Here is an 18652-nt window from a genome sequence, read left to right on the forward strand (position 1 = left end):
CATCTTTGATTTAGGATGCTTGACTTGGGCACTACTGTATTGCAACAATCATCAGAACATCAGTGTGAACGTCTGCTTTACATGTGCTGCCTTGCAACCTGACTTAGAGAAGCCACGGGTTTAGCTGTCTAGGCTGGGAGCAAACTTCTAATGAACTATTCAAGAATCCTCTGTATTGGCATTTTTCCAAGTCTTTTTACATTTTCTTTTCCAAGCACCTTTCTTTTTGTTCCAGTCCTTAATATTGCCAATGGTAGTCAAGACATTCTGAAAACATTTGCATAAAGAATGGGAATGGGTCAATGATTGACCAGTGGGGCAATCAACTAAGTAGTTACTCTTTAAAAAATTCTTTATTTGACACAGTATGGACTGGTGCAGCACTAACACCAGGAATTTGTTAAATTATACTGGAAAAATAAGAACAAAAGGGGCACCCTTTCCCAATTTCCCCCTTTGTTTCTCTGTTTTGGAGATACAAGTAAGACTTTTCTTTAATATATTTATGTTTGTGTTCTTCCATGTATGAAAAGACATTGTTACACTTTTACATCATGTGTACTTTAGAGGTTCTGCCTGAAGGAGATACTAATAAATACTGCTATAACATAGTTGTAAGGGATCTTATACTATTCATTTTTAACATGCTCTTCCTATCCTCTCTTCTTCTGATGGTGTGATGTCAGAAGATGGCTTTAAAGCTGTCTAAATTAAATCATGTTTTCACCTTGTCTTACAAAACTTGGGCATGGTACTGTCTGTGATTAAGATTAGAAGACACTTCTGGTTTTTGAGATAAACTTAAGCTCTTCAGCAGGTGCAGGAACCCTCAGTGCTCCAAGGGGAAGTTTATGAAAAGTTGAAAGAAATTAACCTCAATTAAAAGGAATATTGATTGTTAGTTACAGAGTTAAATATGATACATTGCTCAAGAAAATACTCTACATTAAAAGAATGTTAAATTTCTGATGGAAAATATTAAACAAAAGTAATTTGCCACAGAGGGTGAAGTATAAAATTGTTTACATCTCTTTCTATTATTTAATTGTAATAAGTCACAGTAGAAAATTAGTTTAAAATATCCCCTATTGAGACAAGGTATTAGGATTCTTCAGGGCATATTCTTTCCTTGGTTTGCTGAGATTTTGTTGCTCAGCATCATTAAATATGTTAAAAGGAAAATCTGGGCCCCTTCAACTATGAATATCTCTTTTGTGTTTTCCATTAGATTGTGTTTAGTTTCTTAAGTTTTTTCCTCTGAGATAAAATTCTTCAAAGTTCTGTAAACAAATAATGAATGGTTTGAGCAGTGTTATCAGTCATATAAGGAAATTATCTACTGGACAGAAGAAACAATCACTTATATATACAATATATGTGTGTGTGACTGTAACCTTAGAACTTCAGCTGTAATTGACACTGATTGGTCTTATCAATTGAAAGTGAGGAACACCAAAACCATGACTTGCCTTTGACAACCTAAATAGTCATTTAATATTTGTTCACGTGGATCAGTGATAACAGGTAACATTGTTCATACATTCACTTTTAAGATTTGTCAGGTGGACACTGCTCTGCTGCATCACCTGCTGACAAGATGTGTTCGGTACATGTTTTAGGTTGGAAGCTTGTAGCTATGTACAGTAAGCTGCATGAAAAGCACTGTCCCTTTCTGCAGTTCAGGAGATAGCTCATGCCAATCACATTCTGAAGCACTTAGAGGTGATTTTTTTAACTGTTGAATGAGTTGATTCCTTTTGAAATACATCTACTCAATTCTTGTAAAAAAGTGAATGAAAATAGGGTAAAGAGGTTCTTTTCACTCCCTGATAGAAGCTTCTGCTGTTAAGATTGGGAGTCAATGACTCATCTTCTCCAATGGAAATCTGCAACTTTTGAATATTTTCCCCCTTCTGACTCTGTCTAGAGCAAAGAAGAAAGGGAAGTGATAATTCCTTTGGAAAGTCACGTTTCACAATCATCTTTTAGGTGATAATACATGTGCTCCCAGAGAATTAGCACGGTTGAATCCCACTGAGTGGAATGGCACAGCTATAAGCTCAATGAAGCCTTTCTATGAAAAGTGACAGTCCTTTGAAATGTAAGCAGCGTGATTTAAGTGGCATTTCTTTATGGTAAGTTAACATCAGAATGTCTTTTAAGAACTCAGTATTACATATAAATATATTTATTTATGAGAAAGTCCTTTGCGGAGAGGTGGTTTTGATGGCCAGAGTAATTTTTAGTATACTGGAAATGAGGCCCCATAGTGACAGAAGAGTGTATGACATGGCTGTAATAAATCTGCAAGTTGTGAGGCAGAGCACAAATGTTTACAAAATTAGAGTGTGACTGTATATTAAAAATTGTCTTCTGTGTGTTAGTCCAAATTCAAAAAACTGAAGAATCTGAACACAGACAATGTTTCATGGCAAAAGCAGGTGTTCTGCTCCGTCTTTCAAGTGTGGCTGATGAAGCTTTCAAAGCACAAAGACAGATAAAATATATGTGGCTAGAACAGATTTGGGGTTAAGTTAGCATGTATGTATGATAGAAGTATTTATTTTTTGGAAAGGTAGCAGGAATCATGGTAACAGCATGATGATCAGCAATGACCCATGACCCATGTCAGTGCTTTTTGTCAGAGCAGGCAGCAGGTTATGCTTAAGTATTAGCATTAATAAAGCAAAGGAGACCAGTCAGGGGGATTTTGTGTTTAGTGGTCAAGACTTGAGACTTTTTCTCTTAAAGAGAATGAATAGAGAACAATGGGAGTAGGGCAGAAGAGGATGGGAAAATAGAGAGAGAAAGTCAGGGAATAAAGAATCTGAGACACTCCCCTTATAACTAACTTTGCTGCTATAGGTCTGAATCTGTGATTTTCCCACAGCTGTAGGAAAACATTTGTTTCCGTGACCTTTCTGCCATCTCTTTTCCTAGTCTCACCTAGAAAGTAGTGGAAAAATCACTTTTCTCAGCGCGTTGGAAGAACTTTAAGAGTTTTTCATTCCTACTGTTCATCATCTGTCTCCTGGTAAGCACTTAAATACTGCTAGTTTGATGAAGGCTGCATTTGTGTATTTGGTACTGTTGAGTTTTTTAAGCAAGAAAGCAGACTGTTTGGCCATTAGTGTCAACTGCTCAGATACAACCTTGCTAGAAAACTGTAAACTTGTTATAGAATGGTTGTCTTTGTTTCACCTGTACCGCCAGAGCAGTATGACTTTAGATGAGATACATTTTCCTTGCATTCCTGCAACTGGCCTTTGAGGCAGCAGTGATGGCATCTCCCAGGCAGGCAGGAAAGCAGGGGGCAATGGCAACGCTCATCTGGAGCATTTGCGGATAACTAAATCTGGATTCCAAAAAAAGTTTAGGAATCTCACAAATTGTTGTATGATGTATGTACTTAATTTGATTTCCTATTATTTCAGTTGAAGGAAATTTGAGACTTTATTAGACAAAAGACTGTTTCCTAAGGTCACAGATTGAAACTGGCAGTTGCAAAACAAAACCAATAGAAGTATGTTTTAGGTAAAATAATAAATTATTAGGGGTACAGAGGATTTTATTAGTGATTTGAGACAGATATAACACTGCAACTATTAAAGAAAATGTTCTAATTTTCTCACATAAGCTTTATAACTAGAAAAGTATCTGAATAGTCTTACACCTGCATAGTAAAGGATTGAAGATACAGTGCATATACATTGGGATTAGGTTTTTGCACATTTTTTTTTAAATAGGGAATGTTATTTCTGTCAGCACTTAGGCAAAAAAACACAACCATTTGCCTAACTGTCCATTTTCATGTGCTTTGTGAATGTATATCATAACTTGTGTATGTTGCTCCCACAGTCTTACCCTCAATGTACACAGTTCTGTTTTTAATGGAAAAAACAAATGTTTAGAGGCTAAGAGTTCGTAGAGTATTAACTGAATATAAAATTGACTTAGTTCTCTGAGATGAATTAGAGGAACATTCTATGCTGCATCTTTGTTTTCTATAAGCAAAAATAAAATCTGCAAGCCCACTGGAGTTTTAAATATGATATAAATATCATACAAAATCATAACAAATATGCAAAATGTTTTCAAACTTTTGTATTGTATGGAAGCAATTACTGGCACCAACTATATCACACACCCCTCTGATGGGCTAAGGCCTAAAGAAATGAAAGTCTCTAAACAAAATTACTTTGTGTAGGTGGGAAGAGAGTGAGTTTTAACTTCTATTGTGGGGCAACACAGAGTCATATTTTAATGCAAATCACTGTAATACTGTGTAACACTAATGAATACTAAAAAGCACTCCATGTTAGTCCTCTGTTACTTTTTTTTCTGTTACTTGTCTTTATTGTCATTCTTTGTCAAAAGACTTGCAAAGAAGACTAGCATCATCATAGTAGAAATCTTTAAGCTGTGAAGGGTATAAATACAAATCTAGCAGGAAGTTACTTCTCCATTTGTTTTGCAGCCAACTCTCTGATTGTGGAGATAGTATATTGCATTTTTTGTCACCATATTAATTTTACTTCTAGTAGACCAGCACTGCCTCTCATGCTTCAATTTCCTATCTGTAAGCTACTGTGATTGCTCTGCCAGGTCTACCAGGTCCTTTGTTCAGTGGTACATTTGCAATTGTGGATGTTCAGGGCAGCCTTCTGGGTTCTGCTTTCTGGCCTCAGTGAAACTGTAACACATAGTTTGTACACATGCAATGGAAACAAGTACTCCATGTTACTGCATCAAATAGATGCTTATTTTCATTCAGAGAAATACATTCTCATTTTGGCTGACATTCACATTCCTTGCATAGTTCCTTCCTCCAAACTTAGGCTCTTGCTGATCTTTGTGCACTTCTAATGCTTGCTGTCTTAGGAGCATTCATGGCCCTTGAGAAGCCTAAATGCCTTGGACACCTAAATTATGTCCCCTTCTTCCACATCAGCTGGTTTAATGAAGGAACATAGCCCTTTCTGACAATTTTCTTTTTCTGTCTTTTAAAAGAATGAGCCTGTCTCTCCTCATGTCTTGGCCTTTAATTGTTGGCAGCTGTGCTACCTTACTGCACACAGAACAAAAGCCTCAGGAGTCAAACTCAGAATATTTTACCAGCTCCTTTGTAAAAATGCAACGTCACTTCTCTGAGGAAATACTTTTTCAGGGTCTTCCCTGCTGTGACTTGTCATAGTAAAATATTGACAGTTAGGATTTTCCCCAAAAAGATGTAATTGTGGTGTTCTTGCTTTCATGCACATGCTCTTGAGTCTTTATGCTGCCCCTTTGTTGTCATGTGTGATCATGTGTGTGGTATGTTCTGCATGAAGCAATGTACCAGGTGAATTCTGAATAAGGGACTTCATAGTGAAAGTTCAAAGAAGTTAGATTTTGCTCATAATATTTCCTGTTACAATGTAAGTCATGTAATAAATCTTGATATTGCATTCATGATTTGTTAAAATCAACAATTCAGCATTCACAAGCAAAGGGCATTGTATGTTTCGACCCATAGGTTAGTAGAGCAGCATCTCTCAATGCTGCTACTGCATGCAGAAGACATTTTTGAAGAAAATGCAGTAGCAGTGGTTGTCATGAACATTGTATGTCTGTGGAGACATAAATAAGCATAATGGTTAGAAAGTTTTGGATAAAATAGTTTTGGGACTATGGATTATGCATCTGAGTACCAGTTAGAAAGCTGAAAGGAGAATAGAGAAGTGGATAAATACTTCTGTTAGGGCATGGGCTGCCCAGAAGAGATTGGGATCAGATTGTTTTACACTATTTGTATATGTATGGGCATTAGGAAAGAATCTGTGGGTATAATGTCATACTGAAGACTACACTTTTGTGATTTTTATGATCATCAGAATCCCTGTAAGCCTATAGTTTAGTTACCCATCTCAAATTATCAGAAATTATATAGAGCAGTGGATAAAACAAAGAGTACCAACCCTTGTCCTGCCCCCTCAAAATTCCTTCTGAGCTTCAGGGTGAATTCCAGCTAATTAAAAAAAAAAAAAAAAAAAAAAGTACTCCCTTTTGGCTGGAAAAGAGAAATTTTAACTCGTGTGTGTCTGTTAACAGTGAGTGATGTTGTGTGGGTGCATGTGCATACACATATATTTTGATACGTGCGCACATAGACACATGGGTTGGGCGATACTGGAGTAATGCCATTTAGTTTTTTTTCTTTTTTAATTTGGTGTGACTGTCTGTGCTTTCTGTAGGGTAAAATACTTATTAAAGTAATTATTAAGTTGTTCTTAATATTTGCCACTTGCACAATTAATTTTCATGTAAGTAATTTTTTAGATGTAAATATTTTCTGTATCTGTGTTAGCTGAAGCATAATTCTGACTTTATATGCAGTTTAAAGACACATCCTCAGAAGTGACTTGTAAATTTGGCTTCCTGATTTAGAACCTGTCAAGCTCTGATTACTCTAACCATTCACCACTGCGACAGAAGTCAGCTGGAACAGCAAATCAGTACCAACGAGTGTTCAATTAGGCTCCTCAAAACTGAATCCCTGTAGGAGAGAACTCTGTGTTTTTCTCTATGAAAAGGTTGTATGATCTGCTATTAAATTGGCCTGGATTAGAATACGAAAATGTTTATTTCTTGGTTTCTTAATCTAATAGAAAAGGTACCTCACTGAAATATTTTTCTGTAGCTTCCATGCATACCCACAATGTTCAGGCGTGTTCTTACTGTCTAGAAACCATTTTAATTGCGTGCAGTTTCATGATCGTGTTATGGCAAGTGTGGTTGGATTTGGAGTTATAGTGTGGCTTTTCTTCCATGCTCACATAAGAGGGAGTGCCCATGGCAACTTTGTCTGTGAATGAAGAAGAAATTTGCTAGTTATACAGTTTTGCTTCCTATATGATTCATCAATTCTGTTTTATTTTTTCTTTTTTTTCCTTTTCTGAGGCAGTAGGGCAGTAGGGCAGTTGGATGTACAGTAAGTATTGGGGTTCAATTAATTTTATGCTAATAATATGACACATCAGCATAAAAAATCTTAGTTCTTTTTCTACTTCTCTTTGGATTAAAGTAAAATCTGGACCAGATTACAATTAACAGTGAACTAATGGTAATAGTATGTCTAAGAGTCATCTTATTCAGGTCTTCATGTTAATGTCATGATTGTCTTTAATTCTTATAAAGACAGGAACTGTATGTATTGTCAACAGAATTTTTTTGGTTTTGCAAAAATCTGCTTGTCTCCTCAAGGGGGAAACTTTAAAAAATACTAACGGAAAGAAGTTTTATTGATCTTTTTTCTGAATGAATAGATTTTTATGTCTGAGGTAAATTTTACAGCAACCATCACCACCTGTATGGAATTTTGTAAGTTCAGTCATTAAGGTGAATAACAGTGCTTAGTATATTGCTATCTTTGATAAGCTTTTGTTGCTTCAATTTTATAATTCAGTCCTTAGCAGCCTTCCTCTAACTGCAAGGTTGACTTCATTCAGCCAAAAAAAAAAAAGAGACAAGGAAAGGTAGAGAAAACGTTCAGAATTGAAAGTTTTATAAATAAATTTTATATAGGTGCATATGTATATTTTAAAAGCTTGACCAAAGGATGACTTTGACAAAGATTTAACAAACCAGGAGTGTGAAGTGTTCTGTAGGCTAACAGTTTTAATGGGCTTATCTTAGACAGTTCCTCAGTTGTGAAAGTGTCAGTTAATAATTTACCCGTCCCAAGACACAGTGGAAGCAATCACACTCTGGAGTGAGGCATTCCTAGGCCTGTCGCGGTGCTGCAGCTCATATCGGCTCTAGGAATGCGGCATTGGATGCGACATCAGCCCTGCTTCTGCACTTTGACAAACGAAGCCTTGTAAGAGCTAAATTAGGAACGGGAAATTTTGGAAGAGCAAATAGCTCTTCAGCTGATTCCTGCAGTAATGCATTACTGTAAATGTCCATCCGCTGCACATCAGAGGGAACACAGGTAAAAATGAAAGGATTTGAGGCTTTTTGGTACCGTGTTTTGGGATGCATTTCCCGCTGTTTTTTATTGTTGGGGGCTGGTTTTAATGTGTTGGGTTTTTTCCCCCGAAATGCCCCCAACCTTCCTCCCTCTCACCAGAACCCCACCAGAACCTCCCAAATCAAAAAACAACAAAAAAACCTCCCAAAAACCAACTTTCCACCACCCCCAGAGAAACAACTGAAAAAAACCCTAAATGAAAATAAAACCCCAACTGAAAATGCAACGTAGAAAATATTTCTAAAGTGCAAAGGAACAGTTAGCAACGTTTGCATGGTATTTGGAAAGTAAATTTTCTGCTTTGATGATATATTGCAAGAGTCAGAGTTTCCTACCAGAAATGTGAATGTTTAACATAAAAAAGCTCTGAAATATAGTACATTTGCCATCACCCTTTACCGTGCAATTTGTTCAGATGGAGTTGTTACCATGAAATCGCAATAGATTAGGCAGTATTTATGTGAATTTTATTCCAGCATTTACTCATTGAATTATCCTGTACTACCAGGATGGTAAGTTTTATAATTTGTTTTCCTCTATATGAAGAATGCTTCTCCACAAATATTCACTTTTGCATGCATATTTTTTTTTATTACACATTATGCCATTCTAAAGATTTACAGTTATTTAATAGTGATTTATTACAGTAATTTTTCCCTCCAGCTGTGGCACACTTTTACTGGAATTTGTAAATCAAATGTGTATTGAAATTCACTAGAAACATGCATTTCAGATTCTAATGAAATGTACTTCAAAATTGTTTCTAGAAGTGGGAATCTATATGAATGAACTGCAATTTTCAGTTTGTATTGTTGCACACAACTTCTCCTCCACCTATTTTATTTACTTACCAGTCTTGGATGTTTTACATACTACAGGATTAGTGAATCTTGATGCTGGTGTGTGGAACAAACAGCAATAAAACTGTAGAGTCATTGACCTGGTCTTCCAAGGCATCAATATCAAGTGATGCACCTGATCTACAGTGGTCAAGTTGCATAAAGGATTAGGAAGAAAACCTGAGAGCAACTTCAGTGTCCTTCTAATTGCTGTTTTTGTGTTGTGATAGAAATTGTATGTCTTGAATTTAATGAATCATAAGAGACACTGAGTGAAATTAGTATTTAAGATGACAGAAATATGTGTGTATGTTTGAGGTGGGGGTAAAGAAGGAAGAGAGCATCAGTGAGTTTACAATATTTTGTAGAATATTAACAATATTTTTACAAGAGTTTCATTTTCAGCTTAACTATAAATTCTACATTTAGTTCATTTTAAAGCTCTGGTGAAGCATCATGCCAGTAACTGTCTTTTCAGTTTCTTGATATCTGCTATTCTTGGCAATTTGAAAATCTGTTGTGAGCTCTGGTTGTGAAGCACTTTTTAAAATTCCAGCTCTATGTATAAGGTTCCCAATAGTAAAAATCAGGATGAGATAATTCCTTTCTTCTATCTGTTGTCTCTTTTGATTATTCAGGCTATAAACCTTTCTAGAGAGGAATTCTCCTTTCCTTTTACTTGTACAGCACTCAGCACAGTTGGAGCAGGGAGATAGGATCAGCCTGGTTTTAAGTCTCTTAGATTTTGCTTTATTATATATAGGAGGTAGCTAACAGCAGTGAAACCATCTTTCAGTTCCTGTGTAAGTAACTCTGAGAGAAACTGTCTACAAATGAAACTTCAAAATATCTCAGCTTCTTAGAGAGTTTTACTTTTCAAGTTCAGCTCTGAACTAAAAAAAAAGCATCTGTTGCTTCATACCTTGTGAAAATCAGCTGGTGTTCATTTGTATACAACTACAGGTTTCCAGTTTGCCAGAAAACCATGTTTTCTTGATTATCAAAGATCAGAAATAAACTTTGAATGAATTTGATAAAACATGTTAGGATACTGAAAGATTGCCTTTTAATTTTTTTTTGAAAGTAAGATTGTCATGACAGATTTCAAAAGAAAGAAAGGATGGAAAACATAGCATTTTTAAATTAGTAGCTGAAGATTTTAATTGCTATCTTTGAAATCATGAATGCATTATAAAAACACATAAGCAAAAAACAATTTAAGTGCAGTCACGACAAAACAATTCAGTGTAAAAATATTGGTAGGTCACTGATTGAGAAACGTTTAGAAATTTATTCCTGTTTTCTGTATGGGGATGAGATAACTTCTGTAGTGTTGTTGCAGGAGCATCCCCAGTAATATGGGAGCTGAGAGATCACAGGTCTCAGCTATGATTTGAGACTATAATTAGTTATAATTTTTAAAAAAGATTAATTCAATTTTTAAAGGACTCTACATTATTTGATAGGAAATAGATGATTTTTTTTTTATGCTTTCTAGGTATTCTTTTTATGTCAATTACTTCTGTGCAATTCTTCCTTTAACTGAAGTGTATGATACTATATAGTCTTCCATGTGTTTACATTAATGCTTATCCTGTACTCTTTTTGAAAAATGACTTGCAAAGCAAATAAACCTGCTTGTGGCCTGATTTTTCTTGGCTTAGCAGTTTTTACTTTTTCTCAAGTCTTGTTGTATTAATCTTCTCTATGAGAAGGGAGTAAAAATACAAGGGAGAGTTTTCATTGTTCAATTTTCTACATTGCTTTACTCTTTTAGTCTCTTGGATTGAAAACTGACTGAGATTTTTTTCTACTTTGAAAGGCTCAAGCTTAGAAGATCATCTCTCTAGAACAGAAAGAAAAGGCAATTTTTTTGTATTTTTAAGTCAGATTTCCTCCCTGCATCCAAATTTGTTCCTAAGACAAATTTCATCTTTTAAGCAAAACAGGACATACCTTCCTTTCTTGCAGTTTTAGTTAAGATGATATTCTGTTTTGCATCTAAGACTCCTTGTTAGAGTGAAAAGAGAATATCATCCCACCTACAAAAATCCTTTTTTTTTTCCTAAAATGAAACTATGTTGAGTTTTGGATTGGTTTGGGTTTTTTATGATTGACTTCTGATATGTACACAGGAAGCCCTGGAAGTGAGTTGGATGAAAGACACCTAATAGTTATAGTATTATAACTATTCTGTGCTCTAATGTCTGTCTCTCTAGTTCTGTTGGCATACAACCAGCCAATGAAACCTATGTTAGTCCTTCTAATGGGTTAGTCATTTTGTTTCTCAGTATTGCTTTTCTCAATTGAAAACAAAAGAGTGACATAAATTTTGGGAAAAGGAGGAAGAAATTCTGGCATCTTACTGCTGGCATCCTGAGGGAGCTTGGTAGTTATTGTTGATACTCTGCCATTTCCTTTCCCTGTGTCTTCCTGGTCCTTAGAGAATTAACATGACTGCAGAAGACTGCCAGCTCTGGGTGAACTTCCTTTGCTTTGCATCAGCCAACTCTGCGATAAATCTGTTGATGTTAGTGTCCTTCCTTCACATTTTCCAAATAACCATCTTATTTTGGGAACTCTCACTCCTTGCTGAGATTGAGCCTTGCCTATATTTCCAAGATGTATTTGGCATAAAGTAGAAGAAGCTGTCTTGCAAAATTGGTGAATTTTTGAAGGGACATTTATGTATCCACAGGAATGTGCAAACCCAGTTTTCAGATTAAAAGTAAGAAAATTAATTTAATCTCAGGTCATAAAATGTTTAGATCCAAAAGACGAAGCTTTTATTTGGTATACAGCACAAGTAAAAGGCTGAAACACACACATACCAGGAGAAAAAAAAAAAAAGTATTAACAGGCATAGCCTTTTGTTTTAGGACCCATTAACACACAATGGAAGATCTTACAAAAATTCAGACTGAAGTACCTTGGAAGTACCTGTCTTTCCTTATCTGTTTTCAGAAATGTCTGAGTCTGTCCTGCAGAGGACAATATAAGGTATTTTAGTAAGGAGAAGGACATATTATTTCTTCTCTATTGTATATGTAAAAAGTTAGAGACACTATTGAAGTGTGGCACGGTGTTTTATTGTGAAGTGCTGGTTAGAACTGTCTTTGTGCCTTTTAGGTGCAGGCTAAACAGAAGAGGAGTGTTCTACAAACGAGGGCTTAAGGAGCAATGATGCTGTCAGGAAAACACTGCACTCCCCCTTTCTCCCATCATTTAACAGAGACTGCCCCCCCCCCCCCCCAAACCCTCACCCCTCAAATCCTTGGTATTTCCCTAGATTTGGAGATACTTCTTTGGTGCCAGCCCTGTAATTCTGTTGCAATTACTGTAAAAATGAAATCCAGTTTAGTCTTTAAATAGCGCTTTTAATGTCCCTGTGGGTCAGCTTGTCCCAAGCAGGCTATATGAGAAAGCCAAGGCAGGAACTCTCCATCATAACCTTTCTTTGGAGCATATTTGCCCCTTTTCCCCAAACACTCCTGTTCTCTCTTCAGTTGTGTGAATGGTGAAAACCTGCAAGCTTCAGTTTCAGATCTAGTTCCTAAAGAAAACCAGTGTGGTTTATTTGTGGGTTGGGAATAGGGGTTTGAATTGGCATAGACTTGTGGGTGCTTTGGGGCTGGAGCACACGCAGCTGTGGGTTCCAGATGCTTGCTATCCAGTATTAATGTGGCTTGTCTGTGAAACCATGGCATCCACAGTACTATACAAAGGTCCACGCCTCTGGTGGTTTTCAGCAACAGAAATTTCAGTTTTTAAAATTAGTTAGAAGAAATTTACAGACCTCCAATTCAGAATAGATAATGTGAAATTCTGCTTATGAGTTTAATTTTAAGAGAGATTCTGACACTACTATATGTGAAAATTTCAGACTCTTGATACAGAACATTTTGTTGTTGTGAACCAAGGAGGAAACAAGTTTATTTGCCCTATAATATCTTAAAATTATAGGAGCTCAACCTCTTGCATTGCTGGCATAACCAGTATGCAAATATTTTAGGAATATACTTACAGTGTTTATATGCAATTAGCGTCTCTTCATCTGCTATGGTAGGAGCACAGAGAACATCTTTTCTGTGGGATGGAAAAGTTCAGCACATATGCTGATTTTCTTCCAAATGTGCTGAACTTTTTCAGATGTATTTGCCTTTAAGAGCTTCATGATTTCCACAACTTTTATACAGTGATCCAACTCGTGTTTGCTTTTTCTGAAACTATGAATGAATTACTAAAATTAGAAGTATTTTTTCATTTTACATTGAAGCCATTTCTCAAGAAATCCACCCAGAATATTGTCTTGTATATTAAATTTAACAGAATAGGAATTATTTCTAGATCACTTTTTATTGTAAATTCTGCCCCTGCAAGTGTGTGATTTAATAAAGAAATGGTTTTGTTTAGTATCTTTCACACAAATTTTATCTCCAAAACACTGTGCAGAGTTAATAAAGTTAAAAGTTTTTTGCTTTTTTACTAGAAGTTAAGAGACCCAGACATGAGAACAGAGACATATTGTTTCCAGATGAAGGCCGAAAATAGATGGAGAATGAGGGAGAGAAATGCAGCACGGTGGTTCCAGATGGCAGGAATTGCAGAGGAGAAGGTTCTTGCAGCCATGTTGGCCAGAGTGTACCAAAGGACAAAAAACCAGTCTGATGTCAAGCAGAGGAAGCTGAAATATAGAATAATGAACGTAATGGTGTAGGAAATTTGTCAAATATTTTAAAAGAAATTGTTTTTTTGTTTGTTTGTTGGGTTTTTTTGTTGGTTTTTTGTTGTTGTTGTTTGGTTGGGTTTTGTTTTTTTTTTTTTTTACTGAGTGAAGAGCTGGATTTGTTTGTGTGCAATGAGGATTTTTCAGGTGGAAAGATAATATAAAAAACCTGAGTTTTACTGATGTTCTGTTCTCAGGTGAGCAGAGTTTTTTGTTTGGTTGGTTGGTTTTGGTACATTTTCAAACAAAGTAGTAGTTTGTAAGTATTTAAAAGTTTATTGAGTCTTATTGCACTTCTGAGTAGCTTATAAATTATTTAATTGTCTGATGGATATGTGGCTACCTCACTATAGGGCATGAAATATGCTCTGTTCCTCTAATACACTAGAGGAGAGACCTGTTTATAAAGTATTTAGTATTGGTTTTATAATGCACTGTTGTCAACAGGAGACCATGGAGCTCAAAGATCAATCTCATTTTGGCCCACAGTATTAATGCTGCTTTATGAAACTCTGTGACAGGTCACTTAGACAACAGCTCTTAATGAAAGGACATTGTGCCAGTGTGTGGTTGTGTGACTGTCTGTTAGTAAGGCGTACTTTAGTCACTGCCAAGGCTGAAGATGAATCTCTTCGTCCCAGTCCCTGAGGTGACTTTGTGGCTGCTGCTACTGCTGGCCAGGTGATGGAGCTCATCATTTCCCCAGTTCTCCAGAGAGAAGTGAGACAGAGAATGCTTGCTAATGCAGTTTTTCCTAATAGTCGAGAGAGATAGTAGGACACTGGGCAGTTCAGGCAATTCTGTGTACTGTGAATGAGTCAGTAATTAGAAAAAAATAGCTGATCTTAATTCAGTCTTGCATTTGTGCATGCAGCGTTGTTTCAGCTATCTAATATTCAGCAGTTCTATATACTAGTTCTATGTACTACCAACCCATCCGCTCTCCTTTTTAAGTAATTTTAATTATTTAATTATGACATACTTATTTTTCAGACACCAAATAATTGTTACTCGGAAGTGGCACAATAGATTATACTATGGAGTGATTAGATCATAAACTTAGCCTACACTTGAGCCCTTTAGACTGTTGTGGGATCTAAAGGCCTTGCTTGTTATAGACAGTTTTCCAAAAGGATGAAAACAATGAAATTAGCTACCAAAGAATAAATCACTTTGTAAAGGTCTTGTACTTAGCCAGCATCCGATGGACAACTTCTACGGTTTTAGGATATTTTTCAGAAAATAATCTTTCAGAGTTTATTATTAAAACAATAAACCTTGCTTTACCCAGGTAATCAATAGCTAAAGGATGCTTTAATATGGTAGTATACCTGTATAATAATATAGCGATAATCTGTGGATGCAAACCTGTGTAAATGTGGGGTTTTTCAGACTGAAGTGTTTGAATTGTTTTTCTCAATGACTTACATAAATGAGGTTGATGTGTTGTTTGTTTAACCATTGCTGTGAGCTGGCTAATATTCCTGTTGAATCTTGAACTTAGGTTCCAGCAGATACAACTGGTCTTAAAATATTTTATTTTGAAGGTGAAATACAATTATTTTTGTGTTGTCTTCCTATATTATATAGCATGTCATGTGTCCTCTGTCTCCTTAATTCCTACTAAATCAAAACCAAATGTTTGAATCTCACTATTATTTCAGTGGTGGGCTATATAGACAGTTCATTAAATACACAGTTTAAAATAAAGTCTTCGGTATCTACTGTGCTTTGAACCAGATTCTCATATGTTAACAGTGTTACCTATTACCATTTGCTGTAAACAATTAAGTAATAAAGAGATAGTTTCTTGTCAGAAAAAGACACCCAAAAAACCACTGATGTGACATGAAGAATGGATGTGAAACTCCATAAGTGCAGATCAAGCTGCCATGTTTACCTGCCTGCAAATTAAGGACTTTGCATGAAATTTTTTGCTGGACACGTAAAATTCTTATGAGAAAAGGATAGACTTTTTTTGTTTAGTGTTTTATCCACATATATGTAGTGATTATTGCTAGTTAAAAGCCATGCTTATGTGGAGAATACCTTTTAAACCACAACTAATCACTCACAAGATCTAATGGATAAACTGCTATAACTTGGCACTACATTTGTTTTTATCAAGTTGTTTTTCTAACCTTCTGCATCCTCCACTGCACCTTCATTTTTCATTTATTTAGGTGTAGTTACTGAAATAGTAAATTTTTGTTTCCCTCTTCTTCACATATGCACTCCTCTGTTGTTGAGCAGACAAATTAATATATTTGATACATCTCCCTTACCAAGTAGAGAAACATAGGTGTGATCTCCCTATAAAAAGGAGTTGCAGGTGGCCTGGACTCCCAGTATTGGCTTGTTTAAATAAAAAAACCCAAACCCAACAAACCCACAAAGAAACAAAATTAAATAACACACTCCACAATCAAAGAAAAACAAGAAATCAAAGTTGTGTATTACTAATCACTATGAGATAACTAGAGCTTTCCTCTAGTTTTTGTAATAACCCTCATGTTATGTTCTTCCCCCTCTAACCAGCAAGTGGACGTCAACATCATGTTACATAGTGAAGGACAACATATATAGATGTAATTGACTTCTCTGTGTGCTTACTTTTTCTGGATTCCACTTTTCTTTTGTTTCTTTAACTTGTTAAAATGTAGCATATGCATGACTGAAATCACTATAATCTCTGTGAGATGTTTCATCTGCCAGAAATAGGTCACAGTTTTCACCTTACCTTTGCTAGTGCCATTTCTCAGCAGTGTCCATAAGGATTCTGTGGTATGGAATGCTGATACATAGTTTGGCAAAGATATGACGAGGATCAGTTGCAGTGTGACAGCTTGATAGGAGCTACAGCTCAAAACAGAAAGACTCACGATCAAAAATTGTCTTTGAGGATAAGCATCCTGTCACATCACTTACGAAAGAAAAGGCTGAATAACCAATTTAGAGTAAATATTGTTTGAAAATATGTTTTTTAATTAAAGTGAAAATTCTGTTGGGTTTTGCCATGCTTCAGTTCAACCTGAAAATTCTTCCTAACAAAAAACCAAACAAACAGCAAAAAACTAAAACAACCAAAACTAAAAGAAGAGGTGTAAAATATAGATGTGGACACTTCCAAATCTGTGTGAATTAGGCATGAACATCGAAGTGAAAAACAGATTCATGGATGCGTGATAGTTTAGATAAGATACAGAAGGATTCAGCAAGGACATTTGGAACACAGGGCAGGGGACTAAAATGTATTCACTCTCATTGTTGCATGATGGCATAACCAGTCCAATGCATTTTGGTTAAAAATCAGAAGATGCCTATTAAAACCTACAGAAAAATATTTTACGGAGTAAGGATGACATGTTTCAGAGAGAATACAGTGTTGTCAATATTTTTTCTATAGAATGTGGAAATTTGGATGGATTATCTGTTCAGAGGAGGTTTCCTTTATTAACCCCCCGCCTTTTCCTTTTTTCATTTTAAACATCTGTTAACATTTCATAGTCTAACAGATGTTGCAGATGTTGCTCCCTTAAATATTCGTAGGGAGAAGGACTTGATAAAGAATGACATTACCACGAGTTATTCACCACCTCTTTGAATATGAACATCAAAATGGCTTTGCATAATTTTCGAGTATGAGATTATATTGATAGGACACAATTCACAACTTTGTTGTTATCCATGGATAAAGTATTTAATGTGATTGTTACAGTCTCTGCTTACACATTATTGTAAGGAGAAGAATTCTTTCATACTTGGTCAAATTTATACGTTTTGGAGGCAGTGTGGAATACTCAGCTCCAAAACGTCTTTAGAACAACTCAACTATATAAGTTTAGTTGTTTCAGCACATGCAAGGGCTGATTGTCATGCGATGTAGAGGACCATTTTCATTATTTTGGCTAGAACAGGGACAGTTTTGTCCTGACGAGCTATTAGATGAATAGCAGAATGTGTCACATGAAAAACCACTGATCTTTAACCCAGCTATGTACTTAAGCAAGCCTAGAAATGAATAGTGAATGTGGGAAGAGCAAAGGCCAGTTTGCTGTCATTACAAATTAGAGAAACTGTTAACATCTGCAGGCAAGTGAACTGTGGGACTTACAGGTACTAGCCAGTAAACTGGTTGAGGGTAGAGAGACTTAGGAGTTCAGTAACTGTGTATGGTGTGTATATCTGTTATTACTATTGAAGACTGGAATATTTGTATAAAAAGACAAAGTTTTCTGGATCTTCTCCCAGTGACTTTGATGATTCCCGTGAATGAACATCAAATATACTGAACTCTCCTTTAGAATAATCGATTGCTCTTTCTCTTTAAATAAAACTGTAAATACTAAATTAAGAGAAATAATAAATCTATGCTCATTGTTTTATCTTTTTTTTTTTTTCCCCAGGAGTCATCTCAGGGACACTGCTGCATGTACAGTTAATATAAACATTTATACTGAACTCCTAGATGTTTGAAAAACAAATACTTTAAAGATCAGTAACATTTTAAAATTATCAGTTATGGGAATTAATGCTTAAAGAAGAACACCATTCTTTCTTGCCCTGCGAGTAGAATCACATTGTCTCCCTACAGTCTTGTTAGCTCATACTAACTGAAATGTAAATTCTTTCCAACTAATTGGACCTCGTTGAACGTACATGTACAGTACATAGTTATATGCATGTAGATTTTTTTTTTACTAAATTCCTCTGTAATTATTTTCTTGATTAATATCTAAAGCAGAGACGTGGAACAAAAATCTCTTTAAAGAGTTTACATATTATTGAACATTAAGGAGATAGTAACTGCTGCATGTTTTAACAGCTTAATTAATAATACAGAATAATTGGATCAAAAAGAAGAAAATATTTTTTCAATGTTTAGTCATTTTGAACTATTTGCATTAATCCTTTGACTGAACTAATTAACACTTAAACTAAATTCCATTACTCTTAATGGAATTTAAAAAGAACTAGGATATGTTTACATTATATAAGATATTCTGCTGCCTAGATTTTCTTCTTGGCATCACCTGGATTTTCTGTAATCACCTTGCCTATCCTTTCTTGCCATAT

General features: G+C 35.6%; 1 protein-coding gene across 4 annotated transcripts in view; it reads left to right on the top strand.

Moving 5' to 3' along the window:
• BNC2 (basonuclin zinc finger protein 2) overlaps nucleotides 1-18652 on the top strand; it is a 333060-nt gene that overhangs the window by 74236 nt on the left and 240172 nt on the right. The window contains exon 1 of one of the 4 annotated variants that reach the window (XM_066180816.1): nucleotides 2965-3034. The exons of the other annotated variants lie outside the window; for them this stretch is intronic. The gene's annotated coding sequence lies outside the window, so the exon portion shown is untranslated. Of the gene's footprint in view, nucleotides 1-2964; nucleotides 3035-18652 lie in introns of those variants that run through there. 4 annotated transcript variants of the gene reach the window in all.

Source organism: Chamaea fasciata, unplaced genomic scaffold (assembly GCF_029207755.1).
Source record: "Chamaea fasciata isolate MVZ Bird 193981 ecotype frontalis unplaced genomic scaffold, bChaFas1.0.hap1 SCAF_4, whole genome shotgun sequence".
NCBI classification, from domain to species: Eukaryota; Metazoa; Chordata; class Aves; order Passeriformes; family Sylviidae; genus Chamaea; species Chamaea fasciata.